The sequence below is a fragment of the Copadichromis virginalis genome, linkage group LG19, assembly GCF_057382275.1.
Source record: "Copadichromis virginalis isolate Kocher_CV1m ecotype Utaka linkage group LG19, C_Virginalis_male_GT1.1, whole genome shotgun sequence".
In the NCBI taxonomy this organism is placed as follows: domain Eukaryota; kingdom Metazoa; phylum Chordata; class Actinopteri; order Cichliformes; family Cichlidae; genus Copadichromis; species Copadichromis virginalis.
In genome coordinates this window covers 13,290,833-13,308,603 of record NC_140636.1, presented here as the reverse complement: position 1 = coordinate 13,308,603, position 17,771 = coordinate 13,290,833, and the positions used below count along the sequence as shown (strand labels likewise).

The 17,771-nt window shown below is 42.0% G+C and overlaps 1 long non-coding RNA gene and 1 pseudogene across 2 annotated transcripts; both read right to left on the bottom strand.

The window, feature by feature from the left end:
* Positions 1-7,319: 7,319 nt before the first annotated feature.
* Positions 7,320-8,671, bottom strand: LOC146685713 (uncharacterized). The gene is made up of 3 exons (XR_014916971.1): positions 8,534-8,671; positions 8,314-8,427; positions 7,320-7,495 (listed from the first exon to the last, which is right to left on the bottom strand). It is a non-coding gene; the product is annotated as an uncharacterized LOC146685713 (long non-coding RNA).
* A 377-nt stretch (positions 8,672-9,048) lies between these two features.
* LOC146685712 (interferon-induced very large GTPase 1-like) lies at positions 9,049-16,673 on the bottom strand (annotated as a pseudogene). Its single transcript, XR_014916678.1, has 6 exons — positions 16,534-16,673; positions 15,501-15,713; positions 14,612-14,643; positions 11,746-14,521; positions 11,076-11,643; positions 9,049-10,029 (listed from the first exon to the last, which is right to left on the bottom strand). The product of XR_014916678.1 is annotated as an interferon-induced very large GTPase 1-like (transcript).
* Between the last annotated feature and the right edge of the window lie 1,098 nt (positions 16,674-17,771).

Below are 17,771 nucleotides of genomic sequence, written 5' to 3'. Positions count from 1 at the left end.
CAAGACAGACCTCAAAAGAAACATCGAGTCCCAGCTGTCCAGCAACAACACACAGGAGGTGTGGCAGGGAATGCAAGACATCATCAACCACAGAGGCTGTGAAAGCAGAAAATCTGAGTGTGCAGCTGGCAGAGGAAATAAACAGCTTCTTCGCCCGCTTTGAAACATCACAACAGCAACACTCATCTGCTTCAGCCCTGCTCCCATCCTCACCCTCACCTGGTTCCTGCACCGCTCCACTCACTGTAACAGAGCACGATGTCAGACGTGTGCTTCTAGCAGTGAACCCCAGGAAGGCGGCCGGTCCAGACGGAGAAGGTGCTAAAAGCGTGTGGCCACCAGCTTACCGTCATCTTCACCAGAATCTTCAACCTCTCACTGGATCAGGCAGCCATCCCGTCCTGTCTAAAATCAGCCACAATCATCCCAGTGCCAAAGACGTCTCCCATCTCCAGCCTGAATGATTACCGCCCTGTGGCCCTCACACCGGTAATCATGAAATGCTTTGAGAGACTAGTCCTTCAGCACATCAAGGATTACCTCCCCCCAGAATTCGACCCCCGCCAGTTTGCATACCGCGCAAACAGATCCACAGAAGACGCCATCGCCACAGCCCTCCACACTGTGCTGAGTCACCTAGAGCAGCGGCAGAGCTACGTCCGAATGCTCTTCGTGGACTACAGCTCAGCCTTCAATCATCCCGGACATCCTCATCACCAAACTGGTCACTCTTGGCCTCCCTCCTCTCACATGTGCCTGGATAAAGGACTTTCTTACAAACCGGCCCCAGACTGTAAGACTCGGCCCTCATCTCTCCTCCACCCGCATACTGAGCACCGGCTCCCCACAGAGCTGTGTGCTGAGCCCCCTCTTGTATTCTCTCTACACCCACGACTGCAGCTCGACCCACAACAACACTCTCATCATCAAGTTTGCTGATGACACCCCGGTAGTCGGACTCAACTCAAAGGGAGACGAGGCAGACTACAGAGAGGAAGTCCTGAAGCTGGCAGCCTGGTGTTCAGAAAACAACCTGACACTGAACACTAAGAAAACCAAAGAGCTCATTGTTGACTTCAGGAGGCACAGCACCGACTTGGCCCCCCTTTACATCAAGGGGGAGTGTGTGGAGAGGGTCCACACCTTCCGGTTCCTTGGTGTCCTCAGGAGTAGGTGCATCAGCACAAAGACCCACAGACTCAAAAACAGTTTCTTCCCCAAAGCTACAACCACCCTGAACTCACACATGCACCGATAACACAGCCCCTCCCCACACACACACTTTTTTTTTTAAACTGGCCTGTATATTTGTACATTTTATATATATATATCTTTTCCCTCTGTTAATACTATCCATGTAGTCCTGCAGAACTGTGCCCCCCCAGCATGTTTTCACTGAGTAGGAGATGCTCTGTATCTCATTGTACAGCTGTATAGTGACAATAAAGGCATTCTATTCTATTCTATTCTATTGTGAGGAGCACCTGATGGTTTACAATGAAATGATGATGAACTGTGGCCCGACAGTCTCACTGGAAGCTTCAGCATGTTTTAAATAAAGTTTGAAGGTCTGGAGAGAGCTCACGGTTTCACCATCACGAGATGTTTCTGTGTCACACGCTGGTGATGAAGCACCTTTCTGAGGCCATCAGGTGGGACTGAACCAGCTGATGCTAATCTGCACCGAGCAGCAGGACTGTGGCGCCCCCTAAAGGAAGGCAAGAGTGAGGATAGAATTTCTTCAGGATGATTTTTTTTATTGTTTTTTATTTAAATCGATTCTTTTGTGATCTGAATGTTTGTGTTCATAATCAATGAAGATCCTGAGCTGCTGTTTGAAAGACTGATTTTATTTATTTAAAATTTGTAAATACTCGCCGTCCTGTTTGTAATGAGTTTAACGCAGGTTTTCTCCTGAAACGACCTCACGTGGTGAGCAGCAGGGAATCCTCTCGCTGCGCCTGCGCACTCTCTGATTTTACTTACAGGTTTGAAGGATCAAAGCAACGGAGCCGCAGTGGCGCACGCGCTGTGACGTTTTTATGCCTGAAACTTTCATAAACACGTCAGCGTGCTTCAGTCTGACGTCACTGCGCTTGTCATCAGTTTATCTCGTTATACCTGTGGAGGGAGGAGGGGCGGGTCACACCTGTGGTCCTGCACCCCAGTTTTCTCTCTTTGTGTGTGCTTTTATTCTGAAAGGAAACCTGAGCTCACGGCTTCACACGAACACCGGAAGTCCATCAGACACGCTCACACCGTGTGGGAACAGCTCCACCCTGTGGCGCACTCACGCTACTACACGTCACAGAGCGCAACGCTGTACGGGCTGCGCAGAAAATCCCGCTTCTTTCTGAACGCTCCTTTATTTATATTCCACTGTGGTCTCTACTGTGGATCTTTATTTTATTCATTTCATGTTTTAGTTCTATTTCATTTGCCATTTTTTATTTTAATTGGGTTTTTTTTACTGTTCTAATTTTATGTTTTCTATTTTTCTTATTCAATTAATTTACTTTTGCATATTTTTGACTTAATTAGTCATATCTAATTAAGATATCTTTTCATTTTTAGTCTGTTTATTTTTATTTACTTGTTCGAGTGTGAATTTTCGCCACTTTTGTTCATTTTGTATATATTTTATTTTTATTTAGTCTTCTATTTTATTTTCCATTTTTATCTTTCAGTTTTATTTACTGGTTCTTATTATTTCTTGATTTCAACCTGCTGAGATATACTTTTATTTTGGAGGGTGGCCCGGTGTCCTCTGATTTTGACTTTCTCTTCTTTTCCTCTCTTCCAGAGTTAACTTCAAGTCTGAGTCTTTTTTTTTACATCTTGTTCACAAGTTTTACCATATTTAGTGAGACTCATGAATGTTGTAATTGTTTTAGTGGAGAAGAAGAGAGAAAAAGAAACATTAAGGATAAATAAGTAAAATTAAATTAATCATCTACAAAGTGCAGTAGAAGTACAGCAGGATTGTTTAACCACTAGGGGGCGATAAGAGACTACAGCGCGAGCTCGAACCTCATGCAGGCTCCTACAGTTTTCATTGCTTTTCGGTTTTGTGATGAACACATTGAATGTACTGTTTGAATTAATGTGTTATATTTAAATCTTAAATGTGTTAAATGTGTACAGTTTAGATCACCTTTAGCATATACACTCGTGAGAACAGGTTTCCCTACATAACGAGTCTTATTTCTCCACAGGAAGGTAAAGAGCATCATTACAGTTTTTTCTCCACATGCAGACACAGAGCTGCTATTGTTCATGGTGAGATTGCCTCTGCTTTGGTGAGCAGAACTCTTCCTCTTAAGGAGAGATCTCTCTGAGGATAGGTTCCAGATTTAAGGATGTCCTTCTTTGCTGATCCTTCGTAATTATTATTCAACATCATTTAACTTGTATATTACAAATAGCTGTACTGGAACATTCCTTCCATAAGTTCACGGTCGTTAATATTCAGATGTAAGTCATTCATTCATCAGTAAAACAGGACCATCAGGCAGCTGAGTGATGATCAGATTTCTGTCCAGCAGCGAGACACATATGAGATCTGATGTGGTCTGCTAAGAGTTGGACGAATGGTAAAAAGAGGTACAGAGAAGCAGGCCATCCTTGTCTGACACCGTTAGTGTCACTGAGCTGTTTCTGTAGAGTCTCTGTGGATGAACAAAAGCCAAGTTTATGTAAGGACTGTAAAATGAACTGGTGTTTATAAAGATCTACAAATAACATGAATCCACTGTCATCAAAAAGTTGACAGCAGTCTAAAACGTCCAGCACTGACCTGATACTGTGGGTTATTTGTCTGTTAGCCATAAAACCTGATTGTGTTCATTATGAGGGAAATCCGTTTTGAGCCTCTTTGCTGAAATTAGAGCTAAAGTCTTATAATCCTTATTGAGCAGGCAAATAGGCGCCAATTATCTGGAAGTAAACTGTCTTTATTGGGTTTGGGAATGAGAGTGGGCGGTCCCTGAGTCATAGTGGGGGGAAGACTTCCCTCATCAAGACTTTGCTCAAAAATAGGCCCAGCTCAGCAGCAAAAACCTTAGAAAACTCTTCAGTTAGACCGTCCATTCCTGCTGATTTGTTATTTTTGAGAAGATTAATAGTGCTCAGCACCTGCGATAGTTCGATCACATAACTATTATTTAAGGTCTTTGTAGGAATGGAGGTCAGGACGGAATCTGCCTGTGAGAAACTGGATCTGTAAAGTTGTTTGTTGGATCAGAAGTTGGCTGTTTCGGTCCTCAGTAACAACCACACTGATGTTTAACTTGACAACAGTGTTAATGGTGCAGCGATGTTTTTCTAGGTTGAGGAACTAATTTGTTCACCTTCTGTCATCAGGATGTTTCTCTCTCCAGATATCAGTGAGATGAAAGCAGAGAGATCAGAGTTTGTTCTGTGATGTAAACCACGTGGCCATTTATCCATCAAAGATGTTATTGAAATGTCCTCCAACTTCAACTCAAGTCAGTCACCATAGTAACAGACTCTGAGATGGCAGGAGATTTCTCTGACTCCTCCCCTCGGCTGCACCTGAACCAGCTGACTGAGTAATTTTACCCCGAGCGCTGGATGTGAGAAGAGGGATCCTGTGAAGATGCCTAAGGGTTTTTCAGGGGAGGTCCCTGTTAACATGCATAAGGTTTTGGGGGTAGAGGGGAGACCCTAGAAAGCTGTGGTACAGGGGTCAGTGCTGTGAGCTTGGACGAACACGGGGGATTTCAGGAGAACCCTGTTAACTTGGCTAAGGCTTGGGGTTAGGTGGGAGACGCTGTCAGCTTGTGCTCGGGGGTTTGAGATCATGAGAGTTTGTGACTTTGATTCTGTTCGGATTAAACAAATGCAAATAAAATGTAATAAAGTTTTCCATTGGGGCATGCAGCCTCTGTCTCTCGCCATACTCACTGTTACAAAAGCACGAGTTTAACTAGGACGTCACCGTGGTTTAACACATTTTCACACAAACACACAGGCGCGTCATAAACAGACGGCATTTTTGTGGCCATCAAAAGTAAACTTTGTTTGGATAAAAAAAACAAAAGTTGGATAAAAATTTTGTTGTTCTTTTGCATGATCACATATTTTTTGGAATTATTGAAAATTAACGAGTTATGAAATATAACTTTATTAATATCACAATATTATTAATATTATATTTTTGTGACTGCTGTTTTATTATTTGCTTTATTACTTCCTATGTCATCAATCGTTTTATTGGGGTCATAAATCACTCGGTTGGACATACGGGGTATAACATTGATCCTCTGCAGGTGTCAGGCTATGATGGGCTCCTCCGTCTCTTAGAAACTCATTTGTGTGGCATCGTATTTGATGCAGAACAGCTGATTGTTCTGTAAATCATTTAAATGGTTATAAAAAAAACTCCTTGGTTGTATTTTTAGGTCAATAGTTGCAAAAATAATTTGCCAAACTTGTGTTAACGAGTGTTTAACTTTGTCATCGTGCAGCAGAAGTGTGAACCTTATCTCAGCTGAACAGTGAAGAAGCTCTTTTTGCAATTTTTTTATTAGAAAAAGAAAACAAAACAGAACTTGCACTTACTGAAATACAATGAACCTTTCTTCATTTTCCTGAGTAAACATACTTAGAAAAGCTGAGGATTCCTGAGCGATCAGGAATCCTGAACATAGCAATCAGAGGACAGGGATGAAGAGTTACTCCAAGAACAGCTGATATAATAGGAACATATCCAGTCCAGAAAGCTTCCAGCTCAGGACAGAAAAACATGTGGCTAAGGTGACAAGGAGAGCCGTGGCATTTATCACATTTGTTTTCCACTTCCAAATACAAGTCAGAAAGTCTAGACTTAGAGAAATGCGCCCTGTGTAAGACCTTAAATGGAATAAGTCCAAGACGAGCACAGGAGGTGGAAGATCGTACCCTCACTATAGCCTGTCTCCAAGACTCCTCCTGTATTTGAATTCCTAGTTCTCCTTCCCATGGACACTTGAGTGGTTACTAAAAGACAGGATAGTATCATAGAGTTTTGAAATGGTTCCTCTGTGATGAGGAATAAATGATAACGTAGTTTCCCACTGCTGTTCTGGAGGTAAAGAGGGGAAAATTTGGGAAACACTTGGCAACAAAATTTCAAATTTGAAAATAGCGAAACAAATGGGTGATAGGGAGATCGTAACGAGAAGACAAGTTGGGAAAACTATCGAAAACACCATCCACAAATAAATGTTTGAACTGTTTTATACCCTTGTCACACCACACTGAGAATGTCGACTCCAAGAGTGAAGGGGGAAACAAATGGTTGTCGCTTAGAGGACCCGAGGAAGACGGCATTACAAAATTAAAGTGACGTCTAAACTGAAACCAGATCTTGAGTGTGTTAAGAACCACCTGATTATCAGTGTACAGAGAGGGTTTACGGGTAAAGAGAAAACCTGGTAAAGAAGAGCCCTTACATGATGATAGCTCCAACTTACACCACGACGAACCAGAAGATTTTAGCCAGTAGCAAATAGTGATGGGATTTCCGGCTCTTTTTAGAGAGCAGAGCTACTAGATCACTTAAATTACACAACTGAAAGCATGTGTGTATTGTTTGTGTATTTATACACAAGCACTCATATATATTCAAATAATTAAAAAAAAAAAAGTTCATTTACCTGTTACTACCACACACCAAATCCGGTCGTTGGTACTTGCTGGCTTGTGTAGCCACTAGGTAACAAATGCTCAACACTGCCCCCTAGCATCCTGGAGCACTTCTGTTGTGTTTTGTACGCGTTTTGGAGTTTTTACACTTGGCCAAGTCTTTATGCTGGTAGTTTTATGTATTAAAATGTTTTTGTAATTTTTTTTTTCATAATTGTGTGTAGTAGCATAAACCTGTGGTTGTCAAATCTGTGGTTCGGTTCACTAAAGCCAGCTGGTTCTTTAAATTTGCATCCCTGCCTCTGGACTCATTTAAACACACCACTCTGCTCCTGTAATCAAACCTGTTGGTCCATTAATATAATCTATACAATAATTGTCACCACTGTGTGACAAGAATAAAACAACATCCTCCAAACCTGCAGCAGGAGAATAAAAACTGTTCAGGGTTCTTGATGTTTCAAACTTTTTAAAACTAGAAGAGTTTTAAAAAGTCTGAGTGAGGAACTTTCCATTTTCCTGCAAATTGTTCCTATATAATTTGCTATTATTAATACACACAGCATCACAAGCAATTGTTAGATTAAAAACTGCAGTCACAGTTTCTCATCATTTCGGACCACCAACTGCATTTTATTTCATTTTATTTTATCCATTTCATCATCCACCTTTTACCAGCTTGTCCTTCATTTGCTTTTTGTATTTCCAACCTCTGAAATTTCTTCCCGTCTTGTTTTGTGTGTTTGCTCCTTGAATTGAGAGCTCTGACCTTCTGTCCTTCTCTCTGCTGTGTTTCTGTCACATCCACTTCTCTCTGACTGGGATTGGCTGCTCAGTCTGAAATGTTCTGCAGGAAAACCAAGACTCATATTTCTGATGACTGTAAAATGACTGTAGGTTGATTTTTTTTAGAACAAGTCACTGAAAGTCGCTCAGTTTAGTTTTAGATTATAATTATAGATTTGTATACATGTACCAAATAAATCATTGTGTTATGGAGTAAATGGAGACCTCTATATTACATTTACCCATAATGATCCATTCTAATGAAGCTGAGAGTTCAGTGATTCACCAGGTTTACTTACCCCCCCCCCCAAGTTTAGGAGGATATTATGAAATATGCTAAAATACATTTTATTAATACTAGACCGGGGGTCTCAAACTCAAATGAGCCTCGGGCCACTTCTGGCACCGTCATCTCATTGGAGGACCACTTTAGTGTCCAAGTAGTACAAACACGAAAACACCGTCTAATATTTCCTAAAATGTAGTGTTTTGTTTGTTTTATTTAATTCCAAATATTGTGTAGCAAGACAAAACTGCAAACATGAACGCAATATTTTTCTCACTCTTAACTATCTGAAGCCTTTCAGTTTCATTTGTCATATGCAAGTTAGCACAGGGTCAACATGGCAATGAAATGTATCTGACGAGCAGAAGACAGTCACTCAGCAGTATAGTACAGTAGTTTCACTGAACTACCAAATAAACAGCTCTTTCTGGCCAAACACGTGGAAGCACTTTTGCTACAATTTTGTTTGTATATAACAAAATAAAAATGCAGGCATAAGTGTGCACATTAGTTTTCGACTGCAAGTGAAAATTGTTTTCTTTCCAAATAAATCTGTCACTGAACTAACACAGCCAACCCCTCAACATGCTTACCTCGGCCAGGTCCGCGGCTCCGAACCATACTAAAGGGACCTCTGGCGAATACGTCGGGTTCGTGTCGGCTCGTAGCTGAAAACTAGCTTTACTTTGTTGTCTGGGTCGACTTTGCTAGCGAGAGACAGAGAGAGGCGTTGAAAGACTGCTCCAACGGAACTTATTGTTTCAGAGGAAAACACGAACACGGTGTACAGTCGAGTCTTAATAGCTTACTTACAACTGGGCTTGTCAGCATATGTCAGGCACTCTGTTTGGCTGCAGTGGTTATTATTATATTTACATGCTTCCAGCTCCCGTTTCTGCTCCGAGACAGCTCGTACTTTTCTACTTAACTTTTTTCTCCCTCCCTCGCTCACACAGCGGGAGGGGCGGTCCCACACGTTCTCCCTGCAGCACGGACTACACCGCCCATGAGGCTACAGTCTTAAAGGGTCATGCCTGTAACACTCTGCCCTTGTATTAAATCATTTTTCGTGTAATAATTAAAAAATATATATATTTCTTGCGGGCCGCAAGTAGAGGTGACGTGGGCCGCAAATGGCCCTCGGGCCGCGAGTTTGAGACCCCTGTACTAGACAAATAAACATTGTTCATAGGGATCGTTTGTGTTGTAGTTCCTCACCGTGACCACTGGAGGGCAGTGAACACTCATCACACTCTACAGTAAACAGCTCACAAACACCACAGAGCAGTTTCTGTTCTACACACGTCTGCTTATCACATTACATCAAACACTCTGCATTAAAATAATTTATTTTGCTGGGAGATTCAAAAAAAATCTGTTTCATCATTTTATTAAATCAGATAAAACATTTTTGATGAAGACGCCACATCAAGAAATATTCAAACTCATTACATGAAAAATGACAAAAAACAACACTATTCAGTAGCTCTTCTACATTTTACAAAGTTTATAATATTGACACAGTTCATATCTGTATAATAAGATCACATTTGTTCCTGTATTGATGTGAGGAAGAGGAAGCTTTCGGTGTGTGAAGCTGGGAGAAGTTACTCCGTTTCTGCTCTGATCAGAGGAAATGAGACCTGCTGAGGCCTCGGACACACTGATCAGTTTCATTGCCTTTTATTTTTACAGACCAAGACTCTTTGCAAACACCCTGTGAGCATCATCAGCGAGCTGATTTATGATAGCATTCAGAATTGTGTAGGTTATGGTGAAAGAGAGACCCATTGCTGCTGGGATTCCAGCTGTTAAAGTCAATCTGGATACTTCCTCTGCTGCAATCAATTTAACAACTCCTACAAGTTGGGTCATCACCTTCAAGAGGAGCTCTGTAGTTATTTCTGCTGCAGCCAGTGGTGAAGTGATGACAGCACACAAATCAGCGTAGGGCACACCTGTGCTCACAGAAAGTCTCTTCAGAGACGGGATATCGAGACCAAACGCATGAACATAATGTTTGACAGCACCAACCAGCACAGCAGCATCAACATTAGCAGAGAGACCAGGAACTGGAACAGCTGCTCCAGCTGCAGACAGAGTAGCCCAGTATTTTAATTTGGACTGAAAAGCTTTTTTCTTCTTCCTGGTGATCTCTGGGTTGATGTTGAGCATGACAAACAGCAGAGCATCTCTCTTCTTCATAGGAAGTTCTCTCTCTAAGGTCTCTTGTAAAAGAGAGAAATCACACCAGTGCTGCTTAAAACTCGACACCAGGAAGACCCGTGGAGACTCGATGCCTTGTAGACCTGTGTGATAGAGAAACAAGTTGACATGGTTAGATTTATAAAATAATAGCATAGGATCCTGTGTGGAAGGAAGAGTCGTGGATCCAATATGCAGGACTCAAGAGAAGCTTTGATGCTGGATTTACAGGTCACAAGATAAACTACAGCAGAAATCTAAGAATATTAATCAGGGAACTCTCCAAACAGAGCTCACAGCTGGCAGATATGATGACAACATGACAAAGAACAGTGGGAGAAATAGTAACTACAGTAGTTAACTGATGATACAGGAAGTAAACACACATGAGGGCACACACATGAGACTGTCAAAATAAAACAGGAAATAACACACCGACTCTGACAAAGACACGTGAGCTTGACACTGGGACTGGGGATGAACAGACATGGAGACACGTGACAGACTGGGTAGACAAAGGATGAAACACAGAGAGAAGAACATGGGAACAGGAAAGGGAGAAACAAAGAGTAGGACTAGAGACGTACTAACAAGACAAGAGAGGGAACACGGAGACACAAGGACACACCTGAGGAGACCACGACCACAAAGGGAACAAACACCCACGGCAGGAAACTAGAAGCATGGATAACTGAATGAGGGAGCACTAGGAAATGATACCAAGCAAACAGACTAAACAATGCAGAACACATAAATCCAGAAATACAAGAGGAACTCATACAAACTCAAAACACTGTGTCACTGACCCGGGAACCAAGACAAAGAATAAATAATTTAAAACAAGGATATGTTTAAAAAGTGAATCCAGATCTCACTCAGCTGTGATGAGACACTCACTGTGAACGCAGTCGTCTCTGATTACTTTGAGAGTCCTCTTTGCACTGAAGTCTCTCTTTCTCCTCTCAGCATTTATATCGTTGTCGATCTTTGAGCGAACAAAGTAGAACTTTTTTTTTTTAGAAAAACACATGTTAAGATGATGTATAAAAAATGCAGAAGACCTTTATAAGAAATCATTTAAAACTTGGATCTGAATATGTTTAAAAAGTGAACTCAGATCTCACTGAGCTCTAAGTGATCAGAAACTCACTTTGAACGCAGTCGTCTCTGATCTTTGTAAGAGTCTCCTCTTCAATGAAGTGTCTCTTTCTTCTTTCGGCGCGTAAATTGTCATCAGCCTTTGAGTGGACAAAGTAGAACTTCTTCTCCATCCTCTGAATCTCCTGAGCGAGTTTCACGTCATTTTCTGTGAAGTGAGTGTCTGAGATGATGATGAAAAAGTCAAACTTCTCGAATCCAACAAGCTCCAGGTACTTCTTAGCTGGAAACTTGATGGTGCCGATTCCAGGGAGATCCCACAAAGTAACATTGGAATAGTTGGGATGGGGGTACAGTGTGACCTCTGAGGTGGTTTGTTTCACACCAGTAGGAGCAGCTCCCTCCTCATCATCACTCACACTTCTGAAGGAATTAACAAAGCTGGATTTACCAGAACCAGATTCTCCTGTGATGGCGATATTTACTGGAATATTATCTTGTTTTTCTAAATGTTGTTGAATCTCTGCAGCTGCTGCAGCAATGTCTTTGTGCTGCAGGGCTTCTTTATGTCCAGGGATTTCTTCTGATTCATTGAATCCTCTGGCTCCTCCGTGCTGATCCTAAACAAAAGAAAAATAAGGAAAATTCAAATTTTATGTTAGAATTAAGAATTTGTAAATATTTCATATCTTCAGTTTATTTTCTTTATAAAGATAACTTACTGCTGCCGCGTAGAACGTTCCATTCTCAGTTGTGTTAAAAAGCTGGTTTTCAGTGGTCTTCATGCTTCTTATCAGGATCCAGGTCTGCTTTCTCGCCAGGACCTCCAGTTTTCTGTACAATACAACTTCAGGTGTGTTCTTGAAACTGAAAACAAAGTTCTCACTGAGGAGGGCGTTCCACAGGTCCTGAATTTTGGTTCTGAGCTGTGAGAGAGTGATCCCAGCAGACTTTGAAGCTTTAGAGAGGATGGTGTTCTTCACTTCTTGGAGGCTCTCACTGTAAGCTGGTTCAGGAGCAGCCATGGGTGGACTGCCCTCCCACAGCAGCCCACAGTATTTCACATCTTCCTGAACATCAAATTCAATGACATCACTGAAGCGCTCAGCATCACAAAGCTCCTCTTCAGCTGCTAGTTTGGTCATCTGGTCCAGATGTTCCTGCAGGCGTCTCTTTCCGTCCACGTTCTTCTCTGCTGCTGCAACATCTGGAACATCCTGAACAAACACACATCTGGGAGAAAGCTGAACTTTCTTCATCCTCATCAAAGCCTGAACAACAATCTGCAGAACGTCTTGGATCTTCAACAGATCATCTCCAAAGATGCTGATCAGTGTCACGTCTCCCAGACAACGACAAATGTCGCCAATTTGTTGTCACGGTAACAAGTCTTGTTACCGTCCAGCCCAGAAGCCTGCAGACCTTCAGTGTCCACCACTAGAACATAGTCAAAGTCTGTCTTCATCTCCTCTGATACTCTGAGCAGCTGCATGAAGGCACCCTTGGTACTCCTGCCAGCACCTACTGCAGGCTGCAGTCCAAACATGGAGGTCAGCAGTGATGTTTTCCCACTGCTCTGGAGGCCCAACACTGACAACACAAAAACTCTCTGGTCCCCCAGTTTCTGGATGACTTCCTCTAACAGGCTGGAGATCCATGTGAAAGGCAGGTGACCTGCATCCCCGTCCATCAGCTCCACTGGGTGTCCTGATATCATCAGCTGTGCAGCCAGCTCAGGGTATTTACACCAGTCAGCGTCTCTGCTCTCTCCATCTGTTGTTCTGTGGGCTTCATAGATGTGTCCCATTTCTCTGAACATGTGCTCCAAGCCGAAGGATGCAGACTGCAGTTTGTGGGACAAGTCTTGGAGCTCAGTTTGTTTCATTAATAACAGACCAGATTTGTCATGTTTGTTCTTCAGAGCTAAGACCTCCAACCACTTTTCATCATAACTTTGGAGAACAGAAGAAACGTTCTCTGTGGAGAGAGCATCCATGAAGATCTGAGTCCATTTCAGGAAATACTCTCTGTCTGGTGGTGGCAGTGCTGACAGGCTGTTACTGAACAGCTCCATCAGTTTACTGCAGCAAGCAGCACGTTGTTTCTGACGCATGTCCATCAGTTTCTGCTGCTTTTTACTTTTCTCCTTTTCACTGTTTCCTCTGAGATGTTTCAGTTCTTTGTATATTTTGATCCACTGATGCCACAGATGGTTTTGACAAGGGAGGAATTCCTCTTTGATCTTTGAGATATCCAGGTTATCCTTTGTAATCAGCTGCATTATTTCCAGAGCAGCAGATCTGCCTCTCTGACAGGCTGGGCCACTTTCATCCACTCTGACTCCAGAGAGCTCAGCCAGGGCTTCAAGCTGGAAGGATGGTTTCACACTGGAAACTTCTAGAGAAGATAAAACTTCTCTAATGATCTTTTTCAGCTCTTCAGATACATCTGACTGGTTTCTGCCTTTGAGGCCCATTTTGTATTTTCCCTTTTTAGTCCTGACAGCATCACAGCTGTCATCAACACTCACACATATTAAAGGTTTATGAGACTTAAAGAGGGCGGCTATAAGTGATCTGCTTTCTTCATCTTTTTGCAGAGATGCAACGAGGAAAACGTTGATGGAGGATTTTTCAATCAGTATGTCGCGCTGTTTTTCAATCTGCAGAGCATCACCGTGAAGATTACAAAAACCATGCAGTCCCTGAAGGCATCAGTGGGTTTCCCAGCAGGGCAGTACCAGGCTATCTCTGCCACACCATCCATCAGATGGCGAGACCTGGTGCTTCCTGGGCAGTTCCTGTGGAAGAAGGTGCTGTGACGGTCGTTGATCAAAGCGTTCATCAGCTGAGATTTAGACACTGACAGAGAACCCAGGCGGAAAAATGACACCAAGGGTGTCTGAGCTTTGCAGACTGGAACTCTCTTCATGGTGACGATGGGTGAGCCATCTTTGATCTGAGTCGCCGTCCAGGTTTTTGTTATCTGTCTGAAAGTCCACAGAGGACACTCCATCTCCATTGTGACTGGGTCAGGGACCAGCAAAGGTAAAGCATACTGACACTGAGAGAGCTTTGTGACCATCATCTGTTTAAGGAAGCTGTCTGAGCAGTGAAACACGGCCATCTGAACATCCATTGGATGCAGGTGAGTCTGTTCTGTGTCCACGCTGGTGTTCAGAAAAACCTCTCAATCACTGTAATGCTTCTCAGGGATGTCAGGCACCGGCCTGGGCTTTGGCTCTGTCCCCTCAGGACTGTCTGGTCTTACAGGAATATATCTGGCCCTGCAGTCTAACATCATCAGCCTGCGGACAAACATGTGAGCCAGATGTTTCTCAGATGTGACATGGTGCCGTGTCACAGGTGGATGGATCTGAAGAAAATCCTCTGGTGAGAATTTCTGCTGCAGTTTGTCTTGAAGCTGAAGTCTGTCAATCAGTGTGTCAGTTTGTCTTTGACATGGATACTTGGTGAGTTCATCAGAAACCTTCACTGACTGCAGGAAACAAGCAAACAGTTTGTTAAGGACTGATACTGTCATAGAAACTATCTCTAAGATCTTTGGTATAAATTTGGACTTTCCTACCATGTTTCCACTCACGTCCTCACCTGAGGAACCTGCGAGATAAAAACAAACCAGGAGAACAGATCATGTGACTGGACCGAACCAATAAAACAGTCAAACTCCCACAGGTAACATGAACGATACAGTCCTATACAGACTGAGTGAATCCAAACTGCTGTGCCGTGACAGACAGTCACTGTGTGGAGCACACAGGGCATCACTAGGTTTATGTATGTTGTATGAATCATTACTGTGAAAGTCAGACATGAATCTGAGTCACTTTCAATCAGTTTGATGCACACTGATAAGTTTGTGTAACAGACGTGATATAGATACAGAAAACTACATGAAGGTTTACTGACAGTCAAAGAGAGGACTTTGTGTTCTTTTCATTTACATTATAAACCCTCAGTGGTCACAATAAAAACACAATTATTCACTGATTATTGAAATGAAACAGTCCTGCAGACACACAGCATCCCCTCTCAGCTGTACCATCATTTCTGTCTCAGCATCACAAAACAGCTGTTTGACCAACAAGGAGACAAAAATTCATCCAACAAGAGCTCCGGTTATATTCAAGCTCTTTGGAAAAACTCCCGGAGGAAACGTGACTGAGCTGGTTGGAGAATGAAGAGAGTGGAACGCTTTGAAAGCAAAATGAAGCTGCGAACAATCATCAAACTTTTTTCTTCTGTGAAGATTCCCAATCAGGAGAAACACATTTACAATCACATCATCAGTAAAATAATAAGAACAATAATAAAGTTGAGCGAGTCAATGTGTTCAAACCTTTGAGACTTTACTGAAGGTGTGAAATCAAACCTTGAGATTCTCCTGCAGACAGCATGTGTACAACAACATGATCATAGAAACACATTTTCCTGCTGATCAGGTGAGAAGATTTTACCTTTGTTGGAGCGTTCCTCGTTCTCATCTTCTTCACCTTCATGGAGGAAGAAACAGAAAACAGGATCTGTGTCAGAGTTTACTTTCAAAGACGAGACCTCAGATCTGATCTCAGCCTCTCCTCCACCTGCTGCTGGTGTGCTGTGAAGGTTCTCCATCTCATCTGCTCCTCATCTTTACAAAGGATCCACACATCATCTGTTTGTTTTGTTATCTATCAAAACAGAAAATAGAAATAAATAGAAATATTTAAAAATGCTAAAAAGAGTCTGGGACCTGAGAGCAGACATCCGAGATCTTCGTGAGCAGAAAGGTGAAAACATCAGAGCTCATAGATGCTGAATGGACGTCAGATCTTATATCTGCTGCTGATACGACCGTGCTTCACATTTCCACCTCAGAATATGAACCTGACTGTAATGCAAATATTCAGGCTTTGGATAAACGTTGGATAAAGTTTCACATTTTCATTATTTAACTGTAACATCTGCTGTCATCAGCAGCAGTTTATAAAGACATGAAATTCATATTGAGGATAACTGAGTTCATCTTGTTGGTGCAGCGCTCCACAGCAGTCCCAGTTACTCATGTGACACCATGAGAAAAAGAATTGAATGAATTAAATGTTGAAGAGTGCAATACAAAACAACAAAGTGATGATTATGTTTTCACGAGAAATGAACCACCTTTTAACAACCTCACCAGCTGTTTGTGCAGATTATTGCGTTTACGAGGCGCACTTAAATGCATCACAGCCGTTGCTTTTTACCGTAACATGACCGTTATGAGTAACGTCAGAGCACTTTACTTGTAGCTTAAACTATAAAAAGACTTAAACTGAAAAGTGTAACACTAACTGATGTGTGTGTGTGTGTGTGTGTGTGTGTGTGTGCGTGCGCGTGCTCAGCAGACATCCTCATGAAATCCTCTTCCTCGGGTCAGAGCTGTCACATTAACTTTTATCTTTAAGTCAGAGTTTCATAACTGGACGGTTTAATGAAGCGTTTACACACCACAGAAATACAAACTCATACCTGCGGCTCCAGCTTCCTGAGCTCTTCCTGGTTTTCTGTTAAGTTTCGGTTTCTAAGGACAGTAGTCAGCAGCAGAACTTCCTGTGGACCTCCAACCAATCAGAGCGTGACCTAACCCCACAGAGCGTGATGTTTTTGCGGTACCGTGATCGTGTCCACTTCAAGGTTATTATAGTTTATAGGTTATTATAAATCTAAACTGAAAACTAAAACTAGATGTGAAAAACTATTCAGTTAACTAACATTTAAACTAAAGTTTAAAAAACAATTATTTCAAATAAACAATATAAATACTGAGGGTTTATTTTAGTTTTTAGGTTCATAAAAATGTGATTTGTATTTTATTCCAACTTGCCTGGTGAAGCTTTCATGGATGTGTTTATACCTGTGCTGATTTTCCTAAATATTACCTCTGACATGTGTCCTCCATGCTTTAATAATTTAAAGAACTAAAAGTGAATAACCAAAAAAATCCACAGTGGAAACTCACTCAAACTAAACTGAATTAACAATCAAAAGTAAAACAAAAATAAAAACTACTTAGAAAATATAAAAATATAATAATTATGCTCAATCTGCCGAGGCAGGCTTCACTTGCATGAACGACAGTGGGAGGCAGGCTTATCTTTTTACCCTTTCCAAAGGACCCGATCTCTTTTTTTGCTACTCTGTGACATCACCAAGTTGATCATAGCCCATACATGTCAGATCTGGATTTCATGCTTCTGTTTTTAGATCAGGTGGAGAGGTGAGAACCAGATTGCAGCAGCGCCCACTGTGGGTCAGGAAACAAACAAACAGCTCTTTGTCTCGGCTTCAAGGCAAAATTCATTTCCATCAGGTTAGTTTTACTGTGACGCTGGTATCTGCCAGTAGCACACAAGAAGACATGTTGGCAGTGGCGTGTCTAGAAAATTTTTGTTGGGGGGGCCAGGTAGGGGCACAGATTTGGAGAAGGGTGGCAGATTTAATTGGCAGATAATGTTTAAAAAAAAAATTCTACCAACCCTTAACCATAATTCAATAATCCTATAAACCTAATAACCAAATGCACTTTTAACTCTTATTAGAATGAGATTTTAACCACTACGGTGCAAAGTTTTTAGATACTGCGTTGATAAAGTACAAGAGATACAATCAGTGCTTTGTCAGTGTTTACTCAACATTCAAGGACAGCAATATTTGCATAGTATTTTTACTGACATAAAGTGCACATATGTTTTGGGCAAAAACATTTT